Raw genomic sequence first — 15724 nt, 5'->3', positions numbered from 1 at the left:
TTGTGAATGTACAAAATAGTTGTGGATAAAAGCTGCTAGATAATCTGTGGATGAACCACCAGAGTTTTGTAGATTATTAATTTGCCAGAACTTCCTTATTTCAAAGTGTCCTACCCCATGCAATGTAATATGACATGTTTTTAACAAATCAAAAGGGTAGCGAATAAAATAATTATAACATATGAATATAACAACAATAGGTATGCTTTTAACTAATTAATACAGTAGAAAAATATATGATTTTCATGGATTTGTTTTAACAATATCTACGACATGTGTGAACGTATAATCAGAAATACAGATGGAATAGACATATATTTTACTCACATATCATGCATATATATAATAATACAGTCAATCAAATAATGGATTTTAACATGGTTCATATTATCAGGGACTGTATTGAATAAACTAAAACACTAAAAATAGTTTCGGGAATAACTAAGGACTAAACTGCACATAACATAAATTTCAGGGAAAAACTGTAAAAAAATGGGACACACGACCATGTGGCTAGGTCGTGTGAGGTGTTATAGACCGTGTAGAAAGGTTACACAGTCATGTGTCTAGGCCATGTAATAGACTATGGCCTTGTGAAAATTCAAAATGAAGTTACAGAGGAGACACGACCGTGTGGAAGCTTTTGGGCTGTGTGAGATTCGAACTATCCTAGGGTTTCAGAGGTACATGCCCATGTGGCAAACCATGTGGCCCTAATCCTAAGCATAGTTTGTGTAGATTCGCTTGTAAAATTACACACCTTTCACCAGAAGCCTAAACGACGCCCCTCACAGTTAAATCTGGTCTGATGTACCTAGAATAGGTCCTTCAAAATACATTTATACACCAGTAAACTATTGATTTCAAGATTGACAAGATTTACTCAAGATTTAGGCAATAATCTACAAAAGATTATTTGATTGAAAAAATATTTACATCATTCATTACTCTACTGAATTTATAAGGTTTGATCATTGAAACGAGGGATACTTACCGATCTTGGATGAAAAGAAACAGATGTTTTCAATGGAAAAATTGACTACCGGTAGAAAAATGATTCACACGAAAATTGATTTTGATTTGAGAGGTAAAAATAATTTCAACAATTGAAGAGAAAATATGATGCAAAAAAGATGAAAAAAAAAGGGAAAAAATAGGAACATGGAGCAAAATTCTGTTTAGATCTGAAAAAGAAAGCAAAAATTCTAATGTAAATAGGAATAGAGCTAAATACCTAAGGTTTTCAAACTTTAGGGGGTTGTATGGTATTTTACCCTTGTTGTCGAAAATAAAAGGGAATAGGTGACTTGAACCTAGGACCTCTAGGGAGTGCATTAACTACTTAACCATCAAGCCTAAGTCATTTCTTGGTTAATTATTTCAATTCACCTCTATATTTTAGGGCGTGACATTTTTTTTGTACAATGAAGGTTTGAATATCTATTCCGAGCCTTCATGTTAGGATATTATTATGGTATATTATCACTTAGCAATTTAATTCCTACTTAACCACTAATTTATATATATATAATCTTGATATCTATAAATAAAACTCAAGAGATTACCCTATTCTTGTCATGGCATATGAGCAAGGTTTTTGACACAATTTTTTTCTCTTTTATCATTCTAAATGACTTGCGACGAGACTTGTCCTCCTCCTCCTCCTCCTCCTCCTCCTCCACCACCACCACCACCACCACCATTATTACCATCACCACTATTACCATCACCAAAATTGAACCTAACTCTCCATTTTTCTTGTGTCATTAAGATCGACTCTATAACACCCCAAAATTGGGCATAAAAGTTTTGAGAGAATTTTAGGATTTTTAGCTTATAAGTGCTCAAAATTTCACAAGATTGGTAATTAATAATTCCGACAATAAGTATTAGGAAATTAAGTCAATTTTTAAAAATGAGGTTTAAATACCTTTAATTTTGAAAATATGATTGATTTGTAAAAGAGTTAAAACTAGAAGCTTTTTTGAAGTAATTTACCCAGACTTTTAAAATCAACCTAAAACATCCATCTCCAGTTTGTTTTCACTAAAGCTAGCCCCTCTTATTGCTTGTTTCGTCCCTTCCATTCTCCCAACTCTCCCAATCAATTCTACTTTCAAATTCTAATTTCTCTAGATTTCTAACATCCTTTGAACTATAAATCTCCATTTAAACCAAGAAAACACCCAAAAATCTATTTAATTTCTTCTCTTCTTTAAGAGTGAGTTTTCTAGGATTTGCTTCAAAGCTCGTTTTTATTTAATTTCTTATTCTTCTTCAAGAGTGAGTTTTCTAGGATTTGCATCAAAGCTTGTTTTTCTTGCATTCAAGGTAACCATTCATCTTTCTAATATTTTTAAATTTTATTTAGTTCTTTAACTTGAATTATTAGCCATTAAAAGGCATGTTTTAAATCAAACCCGAAAATTTGGTTTTTAATGGTGAATTTTGAGATTGTGGATTAAAATATGGTTTCAAAGTGTTTTTCAACTTGTTTTAACATGATTAAAAGTTTTCTAAAGTCACTACAAAGTTTTATTAAGAATTTCTCGAGTTTTAATAAATTTTCGTCATAATGACCAAAACTTGTCAAAAAATGTCGATACCTTGAAACATGTAGTTTTGTGTAGTTTAAAGGTTGATAATTAGTCATATATGAACATGTAGATGAATTAAATTCATTTCATGTGAAATATTAAGTGTAGGTTGATATATTCGAATTTAAAGTTTTCCATGTTTAAGGTTTCAGTTAATAGTGAACGTAACTTAGACTATTTTTTTTTGTTTAAGATGAGTTAATGACTGATTGTTGATTGTGTGTTTGTGTGGTTTGTCTTGTTGAAGTTTAGGAGTCAATAGAACCTTCAATGAGTAGAGGCAAAGGCAAAGAAAAGCTTGTCAAAGCTTTCGCCTTTTCGGTGAAAGTATATTTCTGGTGAGTGTTTTGGAATCGCTGCTCGTAGATGATTCATTGTGTAATTGGGAATTTAGAGGTAGCCTAAACCCCTACTCTAAATTCCGAGAGTAAATATTCTCACACCTATGACTAAATGTGATATGTGTATGCTTGTGAAATTATGAACATATATGAGATGCTATGACATATGTTATAAGCTTATGATGACTGATGTGAAAGTGTAAATGAGGGTGTGTTGTTCATGTCATGTGGCAGTGAATATGTGGGTATGTTATTCATGCCATGTGACAGAGATTATATTATGCTACTAATGTGAATATGTAATGAATATGTACGGAAAGTCGATAAGTAAATATGTGATAAAATGTGGATATTTTGGCCTTGTGTTATTATGAGATCGTTGGATATAGTTGGCATGTCATAGGATTGTAAGTACTCACCCTTGTGATGTGTTTATGGAGCGTTGAGGCTCAGGGACAGTTTTGGGAGAGATAAGGGGATGTGAACTAAAATCCATTCACCAGGATATGTGTGTTTGGTGTGTTGGAGAGTGTTAGTTATACGCTTCACTTATAGGACATTTACGACTCCGTGAGTCATTATTGGTGTGTTGGAGATCCGTGTATCCGATGTGTGGTGATAGAGTCCATATTATTTTCATAACCTCAAGAGCCAAACTATCTTATAATATGATTGAATATGATTAAATATGGTTTATATGTGCTATGGTATATGCTTAAATAATCATGTGGTTAAAGGGATAAATGTGTAATGGTATAAAAGGAATATGATTAAATGTGTGAAATATGATACTAGAGTTAAAGATGTTGTGAATATGTTACATGTCTGCTTCGTCGATGCATGGTGACTTGTTTACGTAGTGGTTGTTCTGAGCATTCACTGAGCTTGTTAAGCTTACCCACTCCTCTTTAACTATTGCAGGTAAGTAGTGCCAGTGTGAATGCTGTGGTCTCGGGGGGTGATCCAAGCCAGAGTTTTAGTTGCTATTAGTAGGTGTTCTTTTATTATTTCTATTTTTGGGAATAAAGATAATATGGTAGATTTTGTGTTGAATTTGCTATGATCTTTAGTTGATTGCATACCTATTAAGCTTGATGGTTTGTTGACTTAAAATATGATCTTTCGGACTGCTATTTGGGACATTTTGGTATTTATTTTATGAGGTAATTGATGCATGACGTTTAGAACCATTTTGGCATGATTTATGTGCTGATATATGTTTTTTTAAGGTCTAGAACAGAGGTATCGATATTCAAGTTTTAAAAATGATACCTCTAAAATTTTTAAAGTTCAAGAAGTCAGTTTTGCTAGATGGTATTGATATTTTATCATGAGAATCGATACTCAGGGTGAAATTATCGATACCTCTTCTGTAGTACCAGTATTTTTCGATTGTTGGGTTTTTTAAATGAGAAATAGTAAGCTAGTTTGGTATCGATTTTCAAAACGGTAACGATACCACTTGAGAGAATTACCGATACCATGTTTTCAGCATTGATACCTATGTAATAGTTTTCGGATATTTTGCTAAGTGGTCCTAATGCAAGTTTAGTACTTATTTTATGTTTATTTAATTAATTCTTGACATATTGTATCGATAAAAAGCAAATTTATCGATAAAAAGAGGCATGCGTAATAACGTGGTGATTTGAGATTAACATGATGCGAGACGATGGTGTAGTGTCTTAGAATTCGGGCTTGGTGATCGGGCCAGCTATAAGGTGGTACAGACTCAGTGGCTTTATTACTTCTATTTGATTAAAGCTCAACATTTTTTATGATTGGGCTTATACTATTCATGTAGCTCTATCTTCTCGACGTAAATTTGGATTTCTTGACAGTAACATTACAGATCTTTTTCCCTTTTACTAGAAGGATGATTGGGTTACCATCGATTGTATGCTTCTGTCCTAGATTCTCAATACTATCGATTCAAAGGTAAGATCAATGCTTTCCAATTATAATAATGCAAAAAATTTTGTGGGATGATTTATATGAACGTTTTCCATTGTCAACGATCCACGTATTCAACAATTAAAAGTAGATATTAGTCATTGTAAGTAAACCAAGACTATAAGTGTTGCAATTTATTTTAATAAATTAAATGTTTTATGAGATTAATTAGATAATTATGAACATTTGATTTGTTGTAAGTGTGGACAATATTTATGTAAATTAAGGAAGGCACATGAACAACGTCGTAATCATGATAAGCTTCATTAATTTCTTTTTGGCCTATATTCTGATTATTATGCCCAGATTAGGTCTACATTGCTCTCTCAATATCCTTTTCCTTCCTTGAGTCGGGCATTCCAAAAAATTACTTAGGAGGAACGCATACGTGACATTACACAGGTCAAGAAAGAGAAGCCCAAAATTTTAGGCTTTACGATGCGCATGAAGGGTTGTAACAAAGGTCGGGCTGGTCGTATTGAAAAGTTAACCTTAGTATGAGCTTATTGCCATTGCAAGGGGCATGAGATGGCTACTTGTTTTGACTTGCATAGCCGTCCGAATTGGTGGGTTGAAAAGAAAGGGAAGTCGGAGATGAAAAGCGATGATCGTAGTGGCAAGACAGGTGTCATATCTTCTACGCAACAAGTTTCTGAAGGAAAAGGCAGTGTAGGAACCAACCCATGGAGTAATGCCAACACAAAACACAACAGAGACAGTGTAACCTCGCAAACCTGGCCTACACATTATGGCCAAATTCTGAAGACTGTATTGGCCACCTGAATGGCATAGAAAAACTTTTGTATTTTAAATCATACTTTAAAACCATTTTGCCCTTTTATTCAAAAACTAGTGATCGTGGTTATTTGCCTTTGTTTTGAGAAAACATGTTAATTTCAAAAATCAAGTATCTTTAGAATTTCCTTTGTAAAGATCATTCATTTTAAAAATTAAACTGTATTTTATCCTAAACTTAGTTTCATTGTCGTAGCGGGAAAGAGTGGCTTTGTCAAATTTTATTAAAAAACAAATTTCATACGTAATCTTATCAAATACCAATTTATGCATTTTTTTTTAAACTTAATGTCTTGTAAATCAAAATAATAATCCCCAAAATAAAGTGTCATGCCACAACCCAAATTAAAATTAATATAGTCCCGAAACAATTATTAAATTAAGTTTAAAGTACTTAAAAAGTAAAAACATTCGAGAAGATCCTCTGATAGCCATGTCCAAGTCCTAACCTTGGGGGTTATCTGTAAAAACAAAAGATTAAGGAGGTGAGTTAAAAAGCTCAGTGTGAGTCTTAACTTTAGTAAACAGGTAATAAACAGTAAACATACCACTCAAGCCAATAAATATACAGAATATCATAAACAATACATAATTCATAGTTTATGCCATCCATGATCATGTCAATGCAATGTTTTTAGAAAAAGGTAATGCAGTGTTTTCAGAAAAAGGTCCTATCCAACTCCGCTACACACCATAATAAGAGTTCCCCCAACTCATCTAGCCAATAACACACCAGCTTATGGACAAACCACCAATAATGTAGATAAACTGCCAGAAATGTGGACAAGCCACGAATATTACAGACAAGCTACCAGTAATGTGGACAAGCCACCAGTGATGCAGATAAACTGTCAATAACGCAGACAACTACTAGTATTATGGACAAGCCACCTAAATTGCAAACAAGCTGTTAGTACTTCCTTTTTACGAAATTGTCCCAACCCAATGTAATATGAAATGTTTTTAATGATAACATAGTAGAACATTACAGAACAGTAAGCATGATTAAAACATGTAATTAGTAGTAGAATCAGTAGGCATGATTTAGACATGCGATCAATAAAAAATTAGTGGCATGAATTATCATGCATTCGGTAAAATAGTATAGTAGCACATTTAATGATGCTTTCAGTGTTTCTTGTAACATAAATCATATTTTTAACATATGACAAAAATTTCAGTAATAATATACATGATCTATCATGTAGTTAGTCTCAATAGTAAATCAGTAACATGTTTTAATAACACATAATATGAAGAATATCACCGAGTCATATGATTACACATATACACATATGGTATCACATATCCAACAGATCAAAGGTACTTACTTGGCTTTAACCTTGATAAAGGATTTATTTTCACTGAGAATACTTATCATATTCAATTAACCATTATTTTGAAGAAGATTAATACAATTAATATTATCATTTTTAATAAAAAATAGAATAGTTTTATGAACAACATATACAACTTTGGTAGGTTGAAACACATACCTAAAATACGACCTTATCCCTAGATCTACTCTACCACAATACCACGATACCGATCTAGTCAGATCTCGCTTGATCTGATTGAATAATAATGGTACAACACCAAAGGTTCACTCGTTAGTTTCGATTTTATTCCAAAATAATTCTCTAATGTAATCGTTTTGAAAGGCTTACTCTATTAATCAACGACAAAGATTTAAGAATTTCTTTTGCACTAAGGCAAAATCAAGTGGTCCAGGTTGGATTCTTTACAAAAACATAAGCATGTAACTATATATTAGATTTGGCCCATCTAAATAAAATAGAAGAATTAAGATTATAATAACTAATTATCACTTACATTAAATCAGGCTAGATCGGAAAAGTTAATGTTTCACTAGGAATTTTGAGTAAACGGAGGAGTAGTGGCTATGGATAATTCAAAATAAGAAACGTGAGTAAGAATAATATTTAAAAATTAATAAAAATAGAAGAAAAAGCGATATACATTCAATTATGACCAAAGAAATGAAGAGAGGTAAAAAAATTAAAGAAAAACAGGAGGTGGTGACGATGGTGGTCTAGCTGTGGTGTGACGGCAGTAAGAAGACGACGAGAGAGAAGATATGGTGGTGCAGAGGTGGTGGTTTGGTGTTCTAATGGTGGCTGAAGGTGGTGATATGGTGGTAAAAATGTGAAAAGGTGGTTACAATAAGAAGTGGAGAGAAAAAGATGAGATGAGAGAGTAAAAGTGAAAACAAACAATGTTGTTTTTTCTAGGTGCATGGAACGACAATGGGTCGATAGAAGAAGGGAAAAAGGCAAGCAGTGAAACTAGGTGAAGAAAAGGAAAGGAGGGGGAACAAGAATGGAAGAAAGAGAAAGATAAGGGAGGAAAGAATCCCCCTTGTATGGTAACAAATATGGGCGAAAAATGGGTTAACCAAGGGTGTTTTGGGTTGAAATTTAAAAAATAAAATAGGAGAAGGGAATTGAACTTGGGTCACAAGCGGAACTTAGCTTGCTCTTAGCCACTAGGCCAAAACTTACACTTGTTCATGAATTAAAGATAACTAAATTTAAATGGGGCGTGGCAACTCTAGGATTTGAAGCAATATTGCAAAAAATGAAAATAATGCAAGGGAAGAGATTCGAACTTTAGTTTCAAGGATGAACTCACTAACTCTTAACCATCAAGCTAATAACTCACTCATTAACAAATGCACAAAGATATCCTTAAAAACTTGGGCGTGACCACTCTTAGTTCACAAACTCAATTCTAATAGCCTGAGTTTTGGGATGCAATAGGCAACACAAGTGTCAGGGGGTGACACTTCCTAGTTTTACCACTGAGCAATGGTAGTCTCTATAACCGTAACTTTGAAAAAAAATTACCAAATATTTCACAAGATAAAATAGAAAGTGAGCCTTAAATCTCTATAACTGTATGGAAGTCTAGTTTCGTTTCAAACAAACGTTGCTCAATTTAGAGCTATATATTAAGAGTTATTAATTTTTGAATAAGCAAAGGTCAGAATGTCAAGGAAGCAAACTGCCATATTTCATTAGTTAATATTTTAGCCAGAATGATAAGCAAGTCGAAACGAGTATGAGACTCGAATGTTATGGCTGTATATTTGTGATTATATATTTGATGCTTTGTTCGTGCTCAGCCTTACGGCTCTAACCTAACTAACGGCCATAAGTGGCTTCGGGATAACCCTACGAACAGTCGAAATTATCTGACTAGAGAAATTTGCTTATATCTTTTTGCTTATATCTTGTTTGATGATCTTCGTGTGTTTGGTCTTATGTTTTTGCTCATAATCAACGTTTTAAAGGTGAAAAATCTGTTAGTCGAAGTCAAAAGTGTTTTTTTTTTGTATCTTTTTAGCAAAAAAGGGTCGATATTCATAGATCTAGATTTTAATATGTTTTTTGTGTCCCGTGATGTTAAATTTTTTGAGGATATTTTTCCTTATTTGGATGAGAATGCTGAAACTATTAGGGCCTGACAATGTTGCCCTACCATATGGGAGTGTAGACACAATTTTTGATACATATTTTGGTGAGCCAGAGGTGTTGCAACCTACGGAAGTTCCTCCACTTGCTATTTTGCAGCCTGTGAGTTTGCCACTTATGAGTTCTCTGACACCTGTGCTATCTTCTTCTTCCTCCAATGACACCGTGATACAAGGGGCTTTGGGTAATGATGCGCCTGAATTGGGACAAGGGCATAGGGAGAAATTGCCCTTTGTAAAGCTTTGAGATTTTTTTACTCATACCAACATAAAGAAAAGTCTATCTCTCACCTCACTTACTTTAGAGCCTTCTTCAGGTACTCCATTTCCTATAGCGCATTATGTTAATTGTGACAAATTTATTGTGAAACACCAAAATTTTCTTGTAGCTATTACTGTAGGGGTCAAGCCATAATCTTTTAAAAAGGCTGTGAAGGATGTAAAATGGCGTGACGTTATACAAAAGGAGATTTGTGCTTTGGAGGATAATGACAAGTGGTCTATGGAAACACTTCCTCCTAGAAAGAAAACATTAGGCAGTAAGTGGGCGTACAAGATTAAATATAATCCTAATGGAAGTATTGAGAAAATTAAAGCTCATCTTATTGTTTTCGCAATCACCGGGTAAAAGATATTGACTTTAATGAAACTTTCACACATGTGGTGAAAATGGTGATTGTTCATACTTTCTTAGCTATTGCAGGTTCGAAAAATTAGGAGTTAATCATATGTATGTCCATAATGCCTTCTTGCATGGTGATTTTAGTGGAAAATTTTACATGACCCTTCCTCTAGTTTTTGCTCCTGATAAGTCTGGAATGGTTTTTCATTTGCGCAAGTATTTGTATAGGTTGAAACAGGCTTCTCAATGTTGGTTTGCGCTTGTTACTGCACTAAAAGGGTATGGATTTCTTCAATCATATTCTGATCATTCTTTCTTTACATACACTAAAGGATCTGTAAACATTAATGTGCTAGTTTATGTTGATGATTTGCTTAGTTCTGGGAACGATTCTGCTAGTTTGAAAAATTTTAAAGGGTATCTCAGTTCTTGCTTTCATATGAAGGATCTTGACGTTTTGAAATATTTTTTGGGGATAGAGGTAGCTCGTAGCTCTTTAGGTTTATTTCTTTGTCAAAAGAAATATGCATTCGATATTATACTAGAGGCGGGTCTTCTAGAAGCAAAGCCCGTAGGATCACTTATAGAGCAAAATCATAAATTAGAGCATGCTACAGGGATGATTTTGTCTGATCCTGAGTCATACAGGCGGTTAATAAGTCATTTGATTTATTTGGCAGTGACTAGACCTGATGTGTCATACTCGATTCATATATTATCCCAATTTATGCATGAGCCAAGCCAAGAGCATTGGGGCGCGACTCTACATGTTGTCTGGTACTTGAAAGGCTTTCCTGACCAAGAAATTCTTTTTAGATCTAATAGTGATTTGTCCTTGAAATGGTGTTGTGGTTCAGATTGGGCTACTTGTCCATTAACTCGATATTTGCTTACTAGCTGGCTTGTCTTTCTAGGACAATCTCCTATTTCCTAGAAAACTAAGACACAATATATTGTTTCCCATTCTTCCGCTGAGGCTGAGTATAAGTCTATGGCTTCCCTCACTTGTGAGCTCAAGTGGTTGAAGGTCTTGCTATTGAGCTTAGGTGTTCATCATCCTAAAATAATTCTTTTATTTTGTGATAGTCAAGTTGTGTTGTATATTGCATAGAATCTTGTATTCCACGAGCATACTAAACATACTGAAGTGAATTGTCACTTTGGTAGGGATGCAACCTAGGATGGGTTGATTTTTTTTATGTTCCACCCTCCGTTCAATTGGCTAACATTTTTATAAAAGCGCTTGGCAAACCGCAATTTGAATATCTTCTAAGCAAGTTGGGCATTTATGATCTCTGCATGCTCCAACTTGAGAGGATGTTAGGATATTATTATGGTATATTATCCTTTAGCAATTTGATTCCTAATGGAATATTATATGATATTATCTCTTAGCAATTTGATTCCTAATGGATATTATCTTTTAGGAATTTGATTTCTACGTAGCTACTACTGTATATATATACCCTTAAGGTCTATCAATAAAATTCAAAAGATTACCCTATTCTTATCACTTAACCACTAAATCCCTATTACGGGACTTGAGGGAATAGAGGTGAATTAGAATTCTGCGAAAGCACTCAAACGGTGAACCAAATAAGTGAATTACTATAGCACATTTAATAGTGATAGAATGACTTTTATTTCGTCCAACCAAACATGTTGTTAGAGTCTAAATATTTTCAAAGACTTTCAAAATATTCAAAAACATATTCTAAATGTGTTTCAATTTGTATCAAATGTTTTTGAGTTACTACAAAAGTGTTTCAATATGTTTAAAATATTTTTAAGGCATTCTGGTAGCTAAATATCGATACTAGGGTCCACGTATTGATGCATTGCATACATTGCATGTCAGTAGCTTCAAAATCAAATTGAGAGGCAATGTATCAGTACATACCTCGTAGATATTGATACTCAGCCTAAATGCATCGATTCATGCAGGCATGTATTGATAACCTAGGTGTCATAACGATTAGTAATAGTTGCATTTCATAGTAAATGTTGATAACCTATTTGTGGGTATCAATATTTGGTTTATAAGGCCATTTTTTTAGCATGAAATTAATGCTTGCAACGACTCTAATTCATTCATAACGGTTAAATTTCATTTCATTGATATAAATACAAGTAAAAAAACACAAGACACAAAAAAGCTAATACAGGCTAAAAGGTCAGGAGAAAAGTCTCCAAATTTTTAATTCTTCATTTTCTCTTGTACATATCTCTTGGAACTTATTGTAATATTTTTGGTTATTCTTATTTCATTGTACTAGTGAGCTTAACCTTGCAAACACTTAACTATTAGAGGTTGATCATTGATTTGCTCATTTTCTCTTTGTAATTAAAGAGATTGTTTAAGGTTTTTGAGTAGAAAACCTTAAAGATAATTGAGAGGATTCTATTTGAGCCTTTATAAGAGCTATAAGGTTTTAGTTGAGCTATAAAAATTAAGGGTAATGTTTTATCTAAGTATTGTGATAAAAATAGAGATGGTAAAGGTTATATTTTACCTATGAAAGGTATCAATTCAATAAAGTGAATTCGTAAAATATTTTATTAAGCTATACCATTATAGTGGAGGTAGAAAATTGAGATCAAACCACTACAAATTGATCCATGTATGCTTTTCTTCCATTTGTTTTTAATTTAGAAAAGTTTGTATAAGTTTTCAAAATTTCAATTCAACCTTTTTTGGTATTTTTTAGCCTAATAATAATTTAGGCCCCTACTTTTATTTTAAGAAATTTAGCCCCTATACTTTTTTCAAATTTAAAAATGTAAGTTCATTTTTTAATACTATTAAAATTCCTTTGTTAAATTCAAGTTCATTGCAAAAAGGTCATTTTTTGTTACATGGCTATCAAATGAGTTTTTTTTTTAATTTCAAAATGACGCACAAATCAATTAACGAAATAATTTTAACAACATTAACAATTGAACTTGAATTTTGAAATCTAAAAAGTATAAGAACTAAATTCTTTAAAATAAAAATAATGAGACTAAATTTAAAATGTATAAAATATATATGTGCTTGGAGCATATTTCAATTAAAAATATTTATAAATAAAAAATTTAACAATATATGATTTTAATATTTTTTTAACAAGAAAGTTTTTTAATAAAAAACTTATTTTCTGTGAATAATTTATTTTTAAAAACTAAAGGTGGTTCTCTCATATAACTTTCAAAATATTTTTTCTCAATATTTTTTTAATTAAATTGTGTTGGGTTAACTTGTCACGTCATATTAACTCACTTTTTTATCAATGATATAGATATGCATATTATCGAGATTCAATTTAGTTGATTCATTCAATTTTTTAATAGAATGACATTCAATCAATTTAAATTTCTATTTTTATGGTAATTTATAATTTTATTTATTAATAAAAAATGATTATAATATTTGTTATATATATTAATTGAGAGAGAAAAATGAGATTAATAAACTCTTATACCTAAAATATAATGCTTCATTAGATTTATTTTTAAATTCTTAAATACAAGCTTTCTTTCAAAAAATAATAATAATATAAGAGAGTTTGGGTTTTTCTTTTTCTTTTTACATAAAGGTAAAGATTTGGATTTGAATGTAGTGAAACTTTCAATTTTTAATTTATTTTGAGTATATGGTGGAAATTGTGTGGGCTATATGGTCCCCAAATTGATGTGGCCATATCTTTTGTTTGCACAAATTGTCATTAATAGGCAAATTTATTGTTTCCTATTAAAGGTGTGGTGATATTTTTATTATACTTTGATAACATGAACATGGGTTTAATCACACAAAATTTGACTCTTTAAACTTTGTCCAATTGTTGAGATCTCAGCCACCTAATAAAAGAAAAAGTCACAACCATGAATGATGTGTTTATCATAGTTGCAATTAATAATTTATATGTATTTGTTGGCAAATAGAGGCATCATGATAAACCCCTTTTCAAAATTCCATGTCTGAAAAAGGTGTAGCCATGAGGAAATGTAATTTTATATATATCATCTCCTATGTGTCCTACCCTTGAAAAAATTCTTTCATTTTGATTTTGAGTGTTGTTTTCAATTTTGTATTAATTCGATTAGTATTTTTATTGTTAAAACTTTATCGAATCGATAAGTTGAATTAGTAATTCATTCGGTATCATAAAATCGAAGAAAGGTTGAGTTAGTAAAAGGTAAATTGAATCGTTAAAAGAAATCAGTTAAAATATTTAATTTTGTTATTATAGTTTCTAAAATAAATGTTTATATTCTTATTTTTATTTTTTATTTTTAAAATTTTTCATGATTGAATCAGATGAACTGAGAATCGATAATTTGACAATTTCGATTACTGATATAAATCCTATAACACTTATCGACATTAATATTATTTGTGGGATGTGCCTTGCATTTATCGAACGTTTTGCAGGCACTTATCAAAAACAGACACACGATATCACAATGAAGAGATATGTGATGTTGTGACGACGCAACGAGCAAGGAGCGACGTCACGACAAGGGGCGTCGGGACATCGGGAGGAGGTGACGATCTCTTGAGGCAGGAGCAGGGGTGATGTCATCATGAGAAGAGTCGTGGCGTCGCGATGATATCTCACCTAATGTAGCCACGTTTTAAACTCCAAGCATGACTTTTTCTCCCAGTTGAACTCTGATTATTCCAGGGATATTTTAATATGATTAGAACTCTAATCTAAGCCTATTTAAAGGGGTCATTATATCCCTATTTTGTGACGCCGATCAGCTAGGGCTTTTCTTTAAGCGCGACAAGATATAGTCGTATATGGTGTTTTGGTGTTAACTATGGAGAGAATTTTGTTCCTAAGTTAGGGTTTTATTTTCAAGGTTTGGGTATTACGTATTGTACATTTAAGTTTATTTTCTCCATATTGTACTCTTATTTAGTGAAAAGACAATACCTCTTTTTCTCGTGGTTTTTCCCTCCTTGAGGGCCTTCCACGTAGAATATTTGTACTCATTCTTCTTCATTTTTACTATCTTATTGTTTATATCCCCAACATTGTTCTAAACTTTTGAAAGCTATGGATTTCAAGCAAAATTTAGATATTCATTAATTTTTTTAGTACAACAATGATTCAAATTCAAACTATTCCCAAAAAGAGAAACAAGCATACTAATAAACCACAACTTAAAATTATTAGACATCCATTATTAAGTAAGAATAAAGTTAAGTATAATCAACATTCCTCTTTAATATAAAATATCATAATTATTTGCAAACTTAAATTTTTCTTGTCACAATAAAAGAATAATTTTAATGATGTAAAATTGAATTGAATGGACTGTCCAAATCATTTCAATTGAAAATTAGAGATTTATTCGATACGATGCTATTCAAAGAATACATAAAACCCAAGAAAATGAAAAATACCCCTTTTCTTCTTCTTTTTTTATAATATTATGAGAATAAAAAAATCACCTAAACAAACCGAGTTATTCGAATTAATCGAGTTGTTTGAGTTAACTTGAATTTTTTCGAATTTCGAGGTCGTATCAAGTTTGATTTTTGACTTCGAATAATTTGAATAAATCGAATTAATCAAGTTTGATTTTTACCCCAAACTCCCAAACCTCTTTACTTTCCATTCAAAACTTTTACTCCCTCTCACTTTTCCTCCAAACCTTTTACTCTCCTCTCATCCCCCTCCCCCTTTTTTTTAATATATCCCCCAAATTTTACTCCCTCGTTTACTTCCCCCAAAATTTTACTCATTCAACCCCCAAAACTTTTTTTTTCTCTAAACTTTTACTTCTCACCCTTTACCCTCAAATCAAAAATTAAAACCATCCAACAAAATCTCTAAACCTAAACAGTAATAATTTTATTTCTATCTACAATTTATATTATTAAATTAAATTTCGCATTTTAGACTATTTATATTATTGAATTGTTTAATCATAT

The sequence above is a fragment of the Gossypium hirsutum genome, chromosome D13 (assembly GCF_007990345.1).
Source record: "Gossypium hirsutum isolate 1008001.06 chromosome D13, Gossypium_hirsutum_v2.1, whole genome shotgun sequence".
NCBI lineage: Eukaryota > Viridiplantae > Streptophyta > Magnoliopsida > Malvales > Malvaceae > Gossypium > Gossypium hirsutum.
The sequence above is the reverse complement of the archived record's forward strand: the minus strand, read 5'-3'. Positions refer to the sequence as shown.